Raw genomic sequence first — 13,754 nt, 5'->3', positions numbered from 1 at the left:
TAAAAGGTAACTTACCTCTGAACCTTCCAGAACCCCTTTGAAGATTTCTGACAAAATTTGATTCTTCCTCTTCTTCTTCTGGCACGTGACTTGCTTCATAATAATCTCCTTTGCCTGAAGCCTTGAAAGCAGCTTCTCTTCTGTCTGATGGACCTCCCTTTCTCATTTCATAAGCAGTTAGAATTCCGTGTAGCTGAGACATGGTAAGAATTCGTAGATTTTCCTTTTCTTCTATTGCAGATACTTTAGATTCAAACTTGGGGGACAATGATCTTAGAACTTTTTCAACCACAATAGCCTCTTTTATTTCTTCACCCAAGTTTTTCATGCAATTAACAATCTCATCTACCCGAAGAAAATAGTTAGCCACACTTTCATCATTATACATCCTGAGATTCTCATACTGAATTCTGAGAGTTTGAAGTTTAGCACGCTTTACCTGTTCATCTCCTTCGTAGCTCAAGACAATCTTGTCCCATATTTCTTTTGCGGATTTATACTGCATAACCTTTACGAATTCTGTTTGAGATAAGCATCCCAGCAAAGTATTGACTACTTTAGCATTTGTTTCATATTTCTTCTTTTCGGCCGCATCTGTAGGAGTAGCTGAAGGAAAGGTGTAGCCTGTATCTATGATATCCCAAACTTCTGTACCAAGAGATTGAAGATAGGCAGTAACTCTTACCTTCCAATAATTGAGGTTTGTCCCATCAAAAATTGGTGGCCTGATTGATGCTTCCCTCTCGTAGTTGCTCATGATGAATGATCTTCCTTCAAGCGATCAAGCTTCTTCGAAGGACCTGCTCTGATACCAATTGTTGGAAATAATACTGACAGGGGGGGTGAATCAGTATTATCAAGTTCTTTTAACAAATCTTCCTTATTTATACTTTGAATTATTTTTTCATATCAGTACCATAAAATAATGAGCATGAACAAGAAAAACAGATAGTCACACCAAAGGACACCAGATATAAGGTGGAAACCCAATGTGGGTGAAAACCACCTGCTGCAATATGTCTCTATCTTCTTTCAAATTAGAAACTCTTTTTACAATGGTTTTGTACTGGTGCAGTCCTTTACCAGTACGCAGGCTGCAACCTGCAGAGAGCTACAACTCTCTCTCGTTTTCAGTCTCTCCTGGAAGGGAGCTACAACCCCCTAAAACATCAAATGATCATCAAGTACATGTAAATTACACAGTCAACTGTAGTAAAAAGATCAACAGTAACAGAACTAAACCCAGAACACCTTATCAACAGAAAAATTCAGTCAACAGAAGATCTTAAGACAGATACGCAGTTTTTCTTTCTCTAGCCAGCGTCGCTACGCACTTCACCTTCTGCTTCCCTACGTATACCCACAGAGAGCCTTCTGATGCACCGCGTACCCACGCACTGCTTATTCAATCGCTTTGCGTACTATCACTGCAGGTACGCACCCAGAGACACTATCGCGTCACGTACTGCTACTGAAACCACGCACTCAAGGATACTATCGCGCTGCGTACTTTTACTGTGCGTATGCACCTGAGCCTTTGTCGCGCTGCGTACCCACGCAGTTCTCCTTCTTTTGATCTGCGTACCCACATAGTTCCCCTTCTTCTGCTCTGCGTACACACGCGGATCTCCTGTTTCTCCTCTGCGTACCCACACACTTGCACCGTTAATCACATGCGTACTTCTGATTAGGGCCGACTTGGCAGTTCACCAGTGTGCCACAGTTAGTCAGATGCCCAGATCCAATCATGCGCTCGAGATCACCCTTCACAGATTCGCTTTTAACTTCACTTTCATATAGATCAAGCTTTTAAAACAATAACCCAATATTTCAGATCTTGAGATATTCAATTTGCAAAAGATACATAGCCAAGTGATCTCCTTTGCTTTATATATGCAAGCTCCTCCTAAAATCATGGATCAATACCATAGATAACCAATACCAGGGGCCCAAAAACATGGGGCTCAATAATAATAATAATATAAAACAATACCACGGGCCAAAACCATAGAATCAAGAGCGGCGGGCTAAATACCACGGGCCAAACATAGGAAACCCCACGTGAACGCGCTTCTCTGCCTTGGAGTAAGTTAAATTGGGGGTACGCGCCCTCTGAACGGGTGACCTGCGTGGGTGGCCGCAGTTCCTTCACGGTGTACCTGCGTGTACGCATCTTCTGAACTGTTCTCCTGTGTACTCCTTAATTTTTCAACATTTTGAGGGTCTGATCAGAGCATTGCCACTTGAGGGTGTTGCCATCAAGTACAACATCTGTAACATAGAGCCATACCATAATCATAATGCCAACAACTCCATCTCGTTATTAGTCCCTTCCCCCAAGGCTTTACTGTAGATGTGAAGAATTTCCCCTTCATGGTTCCTTATGATGCCTCCGATGCCCGCCAAGCCTGGATTGCCTCTGGAGGCTCCGTCGGAATTCAGCTTAAGAAAGCCTACAGGGGGACGCTTCCAGCCAATTGACGCGGTGTTTGGATTTCGCTGGCAATTCGTGGTGCTCATACTTCGGCTGTTATCCAGTTTGAAGATTTTTAAAATGTGTAAGTCTCTAGCCGAAGCTTGGTCGTCTGTTTCCACTATGCACTTAACCAGAATTAATTGTCTTATATTTTGGGTTATAGTGTCTAGCAAATGCTCTATGTCTCTATATTCATTCTAGAAGATTCTCCTATTCCGTTCCTTCCGTATGGTCCAGGTTATAAATCCCGGCAAGGTTTTCCATATGCTGTTAATTCTTAAATTATTTGAGTACCCGCTCTACCAATTCATGATGGTGTCCTGGATGGAGTCCCTAGTTTGATCTGGTTTTTGCATGATGTTTTCTGCCCATTTCCACAGGTGACAAGCCCATTCACAAGTGTTGAAGAGATGGTTCATTGTTTCTTCAGCTGAATTGCACATGGGGCATCGAGAAGGGCCATGGAACCATTTTTTGCGAAGATTCTCCCAAGTGAGGGTTTTTCTTCGAATCAGGAGCCATAGGAATGTTTTAATTTTAGGCCAAAACAGAGTGTCCCAGACCTTATTACTCCATTGAATCACCTCCATTTGCTCTGCATTCTTGAGATGTTCCCTGGCTTCCTTGAGCGTAAAATTACCACTCCCTTTCATGCACCATCTTAGCTGGTCTTTTTCTTCAGCTTTTCTTATCTTCCTTTTGTTTAGTTGGTCGAGCAAATTTCTTATATTGTTGTTCTTCTCATTTGAGCTTTCTGTAGCATTGATCAACCACTCCCTCCATTCCTGGTCCCTGCTGCTGTGATTCCAGTATTGATGGACTGTGTATCTTCCCTTGTCCTGGAATTTTCTCTTAAGGCCTGCGAACTCTGGTCTTTTAAGCTTCAAGAGTTGCTGCCAAGCATCTTCCCAGAATAAGGCAGTTTCCCCATTTTAGATTTCCCAAAAGCTGTGATCCTGCACAATGTCGCGATTCTTTCTTGCTAAATTCCATATAGGAGACCCTTCAGGAACCTCCTACAGCCTTATTAATTCCTGAATGTTGCAGTCTGGGGTATATTTTTCCTTCCAGTGTCTGGCCCATCGAAGATTGGGTTCCTTCAACCATCTCCACCAGAGCTTGGCTCCACAGTTCATGTTGATAATGGAGGGATCGACAAGATTTAAGCCCCCCGATTCTTTCGATTTGCAAAGTTTGTTCCAGGCAACAAGCGCCCATTTTTTTTTCCGCATTGCCATTCCAGGAAAAAGATCTCTGGATCGCTCTAATTTGATGTAGGATTCCTTTAGGAGTAGGAATAATAGAGAGCAAGTACTGTGGAATGGCCTGCAATACTGCTTTGGTGAGGACTAATCTTCCAGCGAAATTGAGTGCTGTGTGTGTCCAGTGCTGACATCTCTTCTTCATATTGGCTAGGATTTTCTCCCAGTGTATCTTTTGCCAGGGTTTGTTTGTTAGAGGGGCTCCTAGATACTTAGAGGGTAGGCTACCTCTTCGAAAGCCTAGAATACTAGATAGATGCTTCTGAATGGCTAAATGAGTACTGAAGAAAAAAATAGTGGATTTTGAAAGATTGATTTCCATACCTGAAGCCTTGCTGAAGAGATTTAGGATTTTCTTGAAAGCCATGGCTTCTTTCACAGTTGGCATCCCATGCAGCATTGTGTCATCCACAAATTGCTGGTGCATTGTCGCTGGTATGGAATGAAGGGGTTGTAGTACTTTGATTTTTCCCTCATTCTTTGCTTTGCTAATGAGTCTGCTCAGTCCTTACATGAGGATTACAAAAAGGAAAGGAGACAGAGGGTCTCCTTGCCTGATGCCTCGGGAGGGAGAGAAGGGGTCGGAGGGGGAGCCATTGACAAGGATGGAAAACTTAGTGGATTTAATCAGGGCAAGGATCCATTTAGTTAACTGCTTATCAAAGCCAAAAGCATTCAGAATGGCCTCAAGGTAGTTCAAGTTGACCTTATCATAGGCTTTAGAAAGATCAAGCTGGATCAACATCCCTGCTACTTTCCTGGTCTGAAGAGTATGAACCATTTCCTGGGCTAGAAGAATATTATCCAAGATCTTTCTTCCTTCAACATACCCCGACTGCTCTTCCGAAATGAGGCCAGGCAGAATGGGCTTCAATCTGTTGGCTATGACTTTAGATATGATTTTATATATTACATTACACAGGGCTATAGGTCTAAATTTCTCTGGAGAGTTGGCCTCTTCTACCTTGGGGATTAGAGTGAGGAAGGTAGAATTTAGTGATTTAAGGATAGAACAGGATCGTCTTGAATCTTCTACTACTTCCCAAACTTTAGTCTTAACAAAGCTCCAATAGGATTTATAAAAATTGATGGTGAAACCATCAGGCCTAGGTGCCTTGTCATTCGACATACTTCTAACCGCTTCTTCCATCTCCTCCAAAGAGATTTCCCTAATAAGAGCTAGGTTTTGCTCATTTGTAATAATTTTAGGAATAGCCTGAGTTAGCTCCTCAATAGCTTCTGTTCTGTTTGATTGCGGCTCCTGTGCTATATGATTTAAGTGCCTTGTGAGCAGTGATGCTACTTCTTGGTGACTTTGTAAAGTTTCCCCTCTTTCATTGTTGAGTCAGAGTATCTTATTAGCCCCTCTATGGTCTAGCGCAGACCTATGAAATAACTTAGTGTTCTATTCCCCCTCCTTTAGCCATTGTATCCAGGATTTCCGTTTCCATAAGGTCTCTTCCTGTTGACAGCGTCCTTACCATTGTTGCATCAGGACTTTTTCCTGCTCTGCTGAGTCCTCATTGTTGTGCCCATTAGCCCATTCTTTGTGAATCTGTTCTAACATTCCCTCTATGATAGTTTTTTCCTTAAAAATGTTCCCAAATTCTGTTGTATTCCATTCTTTTATTTTGTTTTTTATGTATCTTAATTTGCTTTGAAGTTTAAACGTTTTGGTTCCTCTGATGTCCATTGGCTCGTGCCACCATTTCTCCACCAGTTGAATGAAATTAGGGTGGTTCAACTAGAACTTCTCGAATCTGAAAGGCTTGTTTCTGGGGGTTCCTTGGATGGCCACTACCAAAGAGATTGGCCAGTGATCCGATCCTCCACTAGGAAGGATGTCGGATTCCACTATTATTCCTTCAAGTATAATGCTTTCTGAAATAAGGAATCTATCCAAATGAGAGGCTATCTGCTTCTCGCCTCCTCTCCTATTATTCCAGGTGAAAGTTCCACTTTTTGGCTGGATGTCCACTAGTTTGGCAGAATCAATGAATTCAGCGAAGAGCTCAGCATCCTTATTGAGTTTTCTAATTCCTCCTTTCTTTTCCAAAAGAGAGGTTATCATATTAAAATCTCCCCCCATGATGAATTTCGAGTTGGGATATCTAATCTTTAAACTTAAAAGAGAGCGGAGAAAGGAGAATTTATCTTCTAGCTTTTGAGGTCCATAAACATTTGTGCATAAGTAAGTTTCAGAATTACCTATCAATTGAGTTTCCATGGCTATGAATGCTTTTGTAGCTTCTGCCGAGAGGATTTGAATCACTCGGGAGTCCCAAAGAGTTACTAAACCTCCTTCCCAACCTTGACTGGCTACTTCCATAAATTCTATGTGTTTCCCAAGCCTTTTGCTGATATTCGCCATGTTGCTGTTAGCACATTTGGTTTCCTGTATGAACATGATATCTGGTTTCTCTTTTTGGAATTTTCTCTTTAGAAGTCTTTGTTTTTCTTGGCTATTAAGCCCTCTTGTATTCCACGATATAACTTTCATTTTTAACTAGATAGATTGTTGTTAAGACGGGAAGGCATTCAGAGCCTTCATCTTGCCCGAATTTAACATTAAAATCCCTAGTTCCTGCAATACTTCACCATTTGTTCTTCGACCTCTCTTCCTTCTCTGTTTCGAACTGGTTGAGTTGCATAGTAGGCTCTTTGAATGGCTGCCTATTGCCTTTGCTATGACTAACTTCCTGTTTTGCCTATCCATCTCCACCTTCTACCTTGCAATGAATAGATTGTTGATGTTTCTAATCTCTTCTTCCAGAATATTCTCTATTCCTTGAGCTTTCCAGATTTCTGCCATGACTGGTAAGTTCATTCCTTCCTGCTCTAGAACCTCATTTAGCTCCATTTCCTCACTACCACCATCACTGGTGAGCATATCTGCATCTTCCTCTTGCTCTCCTATTGGCTCCTGCATTAGGACTACTGTACTGAGGGGATGTTCCTCCCCTTCTTTTGTTTCATGACCTGTCCTTTCTTTGTTCCCTTCACTATTATTTGATTCTTTATTTTGTTCTTCTGAATCTGTATCTGTCTCTAAGATTTCAAAGGCGTTGCTGGTGTTGCCTTGTACTGCTCCTATTCTGTTCGTTCTTTTTCTGTTGGCCCTTTGTCTTGCTTTTGGCTTTATAAAGGCATCCCTACTTTTTGCTGCTTGCTCTGGCTTAGGTTCTTCCCCTATTTTGCTTAATGGACACTCTCTTACTAAATGTCCATGTTCGTGACATTTTCTGCAGTGGAAGGGGATTTTCTCATAGTCGATGGCTTGGAAATAGTCTTCATCCCTGTACACCAGCCATAATCCTTCATGTAAAGCTCCCGATACATCCATTTCCACACAAATTCTCGTGCAGGAAGTGTATTTTCTTTGCATCGTTGCTTCTGAGGCTTTGATAAAAGTTCCTAGTTTATCCTCTATTTGCTTTAGTGCCGCTAGGCCCCAGTAATCTATTGGAAGAGAGAAAAGACGGATCCACACTGGGACCTGTGTGAATATCTCTTTTTCTGGCACGAAGTTGGGTTTCCATGGCCTCAAAAGAAGTAAGGACCCCCATCAAAAACTGTATCCTTATCCTCTAAATTTGTAAAAACAACAGTGAAGAAACCTTTTGCTCCTAAGTGCAGTTTGACATCACCTTTGGGTTTCCATTGCTGCCTGATCCACTGACATAACGCTCTTTCAGTTGGCCATAGTCCCATGAACTTACATATTATTGCATGTTCCGACATGTGTTCTCTATAGGCTTGTATCTCCAGATCTGTGATCACCACTCTTAGGGTTTATGCGTTTTTCGGTTTGCATGCTCCTCTTGTTGCTTTGTTGTTGCTGGGATTTGGTTCGTTTTCTTTCTTCTCCTCTTCTTTTGATTGATTCCCTTCCTCCCGTTCCCCTCCTTCCTCTATTTGTTTCTCTTTATAGGCTATGTGTATTTTCCCTGTATCATCCTTCCTTTCGCTGTCCTCCTTTCTGTTGCTTTCTTTTTCTTTCATTTTTGGGTTGCTGCTTGTTTCTCTGTGTACCCTTTGTTTCTTCTCTTTGCTTTTTTCGCTATCTTGCTTAACATTTCCATATCCTGTTATCTTTACTCCCTCCTGCGCTGCTTGCTTCTGCATAACTATTTGTTTAAAGGATGGGGTCCCAATTGACCCCCCGTTTACCATTTGATGGGTCAGTCCTTGTCCTCTTCTGAGCAATTCCACTATTCTAACCCTGTGCGTGTCCAGAGCTGATTCTGGTTCTGCAGGTCTGAAGCGCTAAACCCTAAACCTCAAACCAAAAGTGGTAAGAGACTTTCACGATGTGTTTGTATAATATATTCTATGGCTTCCACCGAAGAGGGAGACAAATTTCTTGATATAACAGATACCTGGAGTTGCATCGATGTCCAAAGCCCCTTATCGGATGACGGTACCAGAAGTCATGCAACTCAAAATTCAATGACAAGAGTTGTTAAGTAAGGGATCTATTAGGCCCAATACATCTCCATGGTGTGCACCAGTACTTTTTGTTAAAAAGGAGGATGGAGCATTTCAACTTTATATTGATTATCAAAAGTTAAACAAACTAGCAGTCAAGAACAAATAATCTCTACTATATATTAATGATCTTTTTGACCAAGTTAAAGGGTCATCTGTGTTTTCCAAAATAGACCCGTGATCAGGATACCACCAATTAAGGATCAAAGAAGAATATATACCAAAGAAAACATTTATAACCCATTACGCACACTATGAATTCACATTGTTACCATTTGGGATCACAAATGCACTTGTTACTTTTATGGTTCTAATGAACAACGTGTTTAGCAGATTTTTGGACAAATTTATTTTAGTTTTTGTTGATGATATATTGGTATACTCAAAATCAATGGAAGAACACAAAAATCATCTGGATATAGTATTGTTAATTTTGTAGGAAAAATACTTATATGCAAAATTTAGCAAATGTGAGTTCCCAGTATCGGATACAATACTTAGGCCATGTAATTTCAAATGATGACATAACAGTAGATCCCAAGAAATTGAATGTCATCTTAGAATGGAGGGTACCGAAGGAAATGCCTGATATAAGATCATTTATTTGGATAACTGGTTATTATTGCAATTTCATTAGAGGATTTTTGAAATTGGCATACCCAATCACATCCTTAGAAAAGAAAGGGGTAAAATTTAGGTGGACACAACAATGCCAAGAAAGTTTCAAAAGGATAAAATAGTTGTTAAATATTGCTCTAGTACTTAAAATAAAAGATCTGAAAAATGATTTTGAGGTGTGTACAAATGGATGTTTGGAAGTCTTACGAGGTGTTCTCCTGCAAGAGCGAGATGTGGTGGTTTACGAGTAACAAAAATTAAAATATCATGAAAATAATTGTGGTATATGAGTTGGAGTTAGTAGTAGTGATCCATGCTCTTAAGATGTGGAGACACTATCTAATTAGAAGAAAATTCACTCTAATTATAGATCATATAAGACTAACGTATGTCTTCAACCAATGCGAATTGAACGCTAGGCAAGCTAGGTGGAAGACCTTTCTAAGTGAATTTTACATTGACATCAGACATGTCAAGGAAAAGGAAAATAAGGTTGTGGATACCTGAAGATGGAAACTAAAACAAACTTATGAAGTTTCTATTATTCAAAGCATAATAAATCTACTCGAAAAGTTAAAGAGTCTAACAAGTCATAAACATGAACAAATATATAAAAAATTGGAAACTAAAGTTGATTTAGAGAAATTGGTTGATTATCAAGTCAGGAAAAGTGGGATACTAAGGTATAAAATTATACTTTATATAGCAAACCAGATTTAAATTAAACAATTAATTCTAGATGAAAAACACAAGAAACCATTTGTAGGGCATCTAAGATAATAGAAAATGATAACCTCTCTCAAAATAGTATTATTTTGGCCTACAATTAAAAAGGAGGTAGTTGAATATCTAGTGAGATGTCACAACTGTCAAAGAGTGTAAAAAAAACATCATCATCTAGTTGCCCTATAAAATCCTCTACCCATTCTCGAATGAAAATGGAAGGTGATGTCCCTAGTTTCCTTGAACACCGAGACATCATGATGTTATCATGGTAGTAGTTGATATACTAAATAAAGATGCTCATTTTATTCCTATAGAGTCTACATATGAGGATACACACGTAGTTGATGTCTCCATGAGAAAAATCTTTAAGTTACATGACATACCTAAAGTGGTCATTTTAGATAGAGATCCAAAATTCACTTCGAATTTTCAGAAGTCCCTATTTACAAGATTTGGCACTGAACTAAAATTTAGTACTACATAACATCCATGAACGGATGGATAGACTGAAAGAGTTAATGAAAAGTTGGAAGACACATTGCAAATATACATAACGAACCAGCCATATAAATGGTAGGATTGCATCCATTTGTTCAATTTTGTGTACAACAATGGATATTAATCTCTCCTTAAAAATGATTCCTTTTGATGCATTATATTGGATAATATGTCAGGTACCTTTAAGCTAGAGCCGAATTGAAGATTGGTTAGTGTTAGGACTAGACCTTTTATAGGAAATCGAGAAAATGTTAAAACAATTCAGGAAAAAATTGAAATAACTCCCAACGAATTTCAAGTAGGATAACATGTGTATGTAAACTTGTGACCTAAGAAAAGTTCTCTGAAGTTGGGAAATTGTCCTATGCTAGCTCCTCAATATTGTGGGCCATTTGAAATACTGTCTAGAGTAGGAACAATAACATATCAATTAGCTTTACCAGTTCATCTTAAGATACACAATGTATTTTATGTATCTTTACTAAAGAAATATATGTCTAATCCTAATCATGTAATTAATTGGAATGTTGTATAGGTTCAATCGGAAAGAGAATTCCAACTTGAACCTGTACAAATTTTGTATCAAAGGGAAAATACTCTATGAAACAAAAACATTACTCAAGTCAAAGTACAATGGGAGCACTTTGGCCCTGAAGAGTCTAGTTTAGAATTGGAAAAAGACATGAAACAAGCTTTCCAAAAATTATTTCAAGGAAGAATGGAATTTGCAAACACCGAGGATGGTGTCCATTTAAGGGGGAGGGAGGTATGATTCCCCTAGGACTAATTTATGGTTGGTATTTTAATTATGATTGAAAGTGGAAAAGTTTGGAAAAGGTTGTTAATGTAATTATTTATATTTTTGATATAAATATCATTTTCTATCAACGTGTAGATATATAAAAAGGAAAAGAGAAAAAATATGTTATTAATTCTCTTGTGAATGTGTTAAGAGCTCTCGAGTCAATTAACTCCTAACTGTCAGGGAAATAGTTATGCCCAAAGAAGATGGCAGAAGCAAAAGGGGAATTTTTTCTCCATTTGACTTATTCAGAAGAATAAGAAAAGATAGGGATGAGAGATATATGTCCTGACTAGAGATAAATTCCATGGAATTTTCTATGCTTGGGAATCCTATGGGAGAGAAAGATAGTGATTCCTGATTGAAAGCTAGTGGGAGAGTAATATTGGTTGGAACCTCAGAAAATAAGCAGGATGCTACTTAGAGGTTTAGGAGAATCTAGTTTCTAGAAAAGAAACTGGGAAATTCCATATATTGTTTCTCCAATAGGGAGGGGAGGAGCTCAACGAAAGCTTTTTTAGAAGAGAAAGAAACCATCTTATTGTTGGGAGGAATAATATATCTCTCCTCACATTCCCTGGAGAAAGATTTGAAAATAATCTAGTAAATTTAGTCATTGTGGCTTGTTCCTTAAAAATATAACAAAGGATAGGATTAGGAAATAGTAAATTGATTATTAATCATGAATTTATATTGAGTTATAATCTAACCTATAACAGGGGAGACTACTTTTGTAATCTATGAATTCTCTGTACAAGTGATAATTTTATGTGCAAAGTGATAAATAACTTACATGTGACTTTGAAAGACAAATCTATATTGGAAAGCATTCTTATTTTTAAAGAAAGAGAGGCAGTACTCTAAGGATGAGAAAATATTTGTGGCTACTATGTTTATGCTTTTCTTATTTTAATTATTATAGGAAAATTTGTAACAATAGGAGAACAAATTTAAGAAGAAAATGAAATGAATTTATATTTGATGCATACCTGGAATGATGTACATGTCTATGTAAACTATATGTAATAATAATATCTATTGGTGAACCAAGTTATTTACCACATTGAGAAGGTGGAAAATATTACAATAGTCCCATCTAATTTGGTTACAGTCATAGGGTTTGATAAATAGGTCTCAGGAAGAAGAGGTAAGTGTTGTTACAAATATCCTGAAATCTCCTAGACTAAGCAATAGTAGTTAAAAGAAAGATATCTAACTATTTGAATACATTTAACTCACTTCGTGAACAATGAAAAGTTATTATGTATATAGAAAAGAACCTAAAAACAAAACATAGAAGAAATGTAAAGGAATACAATGAGGAAATATGTAAGTAGTATGCTAAAACCATACAGACATCAAAATAGTAACAACAAAGTAAATTATGTTGCATGCATGAATAGCTCAGATATATAAAAATGGTTTATTGGTATTTTCTTTAGAGGGAATTGAAATAACCACATGAGGTTGGTACTCTTGTAAAAGATGGAATGGAAACTGTCAATGTATTAACCTTATACCATCAAGAAAATTATACAAGTCTTGCCATATTTTAAAACATACATATTTGAATAAAATATTGTTCAAATAATAGAAAGGATCAATTCCAAATTTACAAGATATAAGTATAAACCCTGGGCCTAAAGTTTGCATGCAATTTCTATTGGTTTAACTACGTTATTGGTTGAGTGGCCATGTCCATAAAAATTAAAAATGATAATATTATTAGAATAAAAATAGTGTTTCTCTATAACTTACTCGTCAGCATGCCAAGAGAGGAGACTCGGCTTGCAAGCTATAGAACTCTAAAAGAGCTAACCCATTTGAACTTAAGAAAAACCCAGGCCAAGTTTTGGCCTTGCAATTAAGAGCCCTAATAAAGAAATGTAAATACGTAAGAAACTAGAAGAAAGACAGTCAATAAGGCTACTTAAAGAGACATTATGATGTAATTTGAATAAAGACAGAGAAACACATCTTCTAGAGGAGAATCTAACTTGGAAATATATTTTAAAAAATGTATCAGTGAAAGGAAACCCTATGGCATAAATGAATATGAAGTACTAAAGGTTTAGGGTTAATTTGGAATCCATAATCATTTTAGGGTTTACCTTAAACAATGTAGAGAACAATTCATTCATATTGTACTTGCATTTTTCAAGGAAGTGTTAAATGTAAACTGAAAATAGACATTAATCTAGAGATAAAACAAAAATTGTGGAAATATGTAAATAGAAATTTTTACCTTGAAGATTCAACCTAGAGAGTCATATATAATGCTTAAAACAAATTCTAGAATCACTTGAAGAGAAACTATCGCACTGATGCGAACCATGGAACCCTGCAGTTAGGCTTTTAGTTCAAACATAGAATATTCTTATGAGCCAATAATCATAGGAGGAGTAACTACTTGATGAAATTGAGATGAAAGAAATCATAAACTCAGAAAAGTATTGGACTAAAAGCACAATAAAAATGGAAGCATTGTGTTGGATACCATCACCATTAGCTCCAAAACTGTAATCCTATGCAATAACTCATCCAACTGAGTTCATAAACTTATAAGGAGTGAATCCATGAAGGCTAAACCAAAGGAATCAATGGTTTGGCACAACTAGAAGTTGCAAAGCCCATCCTTAGGCATGCAGTGAGGAAATGAGACTAGAGAGGTGGAATGGGGGTGGCTAGTTACCAAAAAATGAATTCATTTATCCTCTATCATTGATCTCCAATTCTAGGCTCATGCACCATTGATGTGCGGGAACATGAAGGGTTTTGTAAGTTTTCCATGCATCATGTCACTAGAGCTCAATACAAGTTATATATTGTTCTGACCATATTTCCCATGGTATTGTTTAAATCTGTTCAAGGGAGCTATAGTTAT

This window comes from Pinus tabuliformis, chromosome 7 (genome assembly GCF_031772625.1).
Source record: "Pinus tabuliformis cultivar Carrire ecotype Pingquan chromosome 7, CPIR1, whole genome shotgun sequence".
NCBI classification, from domain to species: Eukaryota; Viridiplantae; Streptophyta; class Pinopsida; order Pinales; family Pinaceae; genus Pinus; species Pinus tabuliformis.
The sequence above is the reverse complement of the archived record's forward strand: the minus strand, read 5'-3'. Positions refer to the sequence as shown.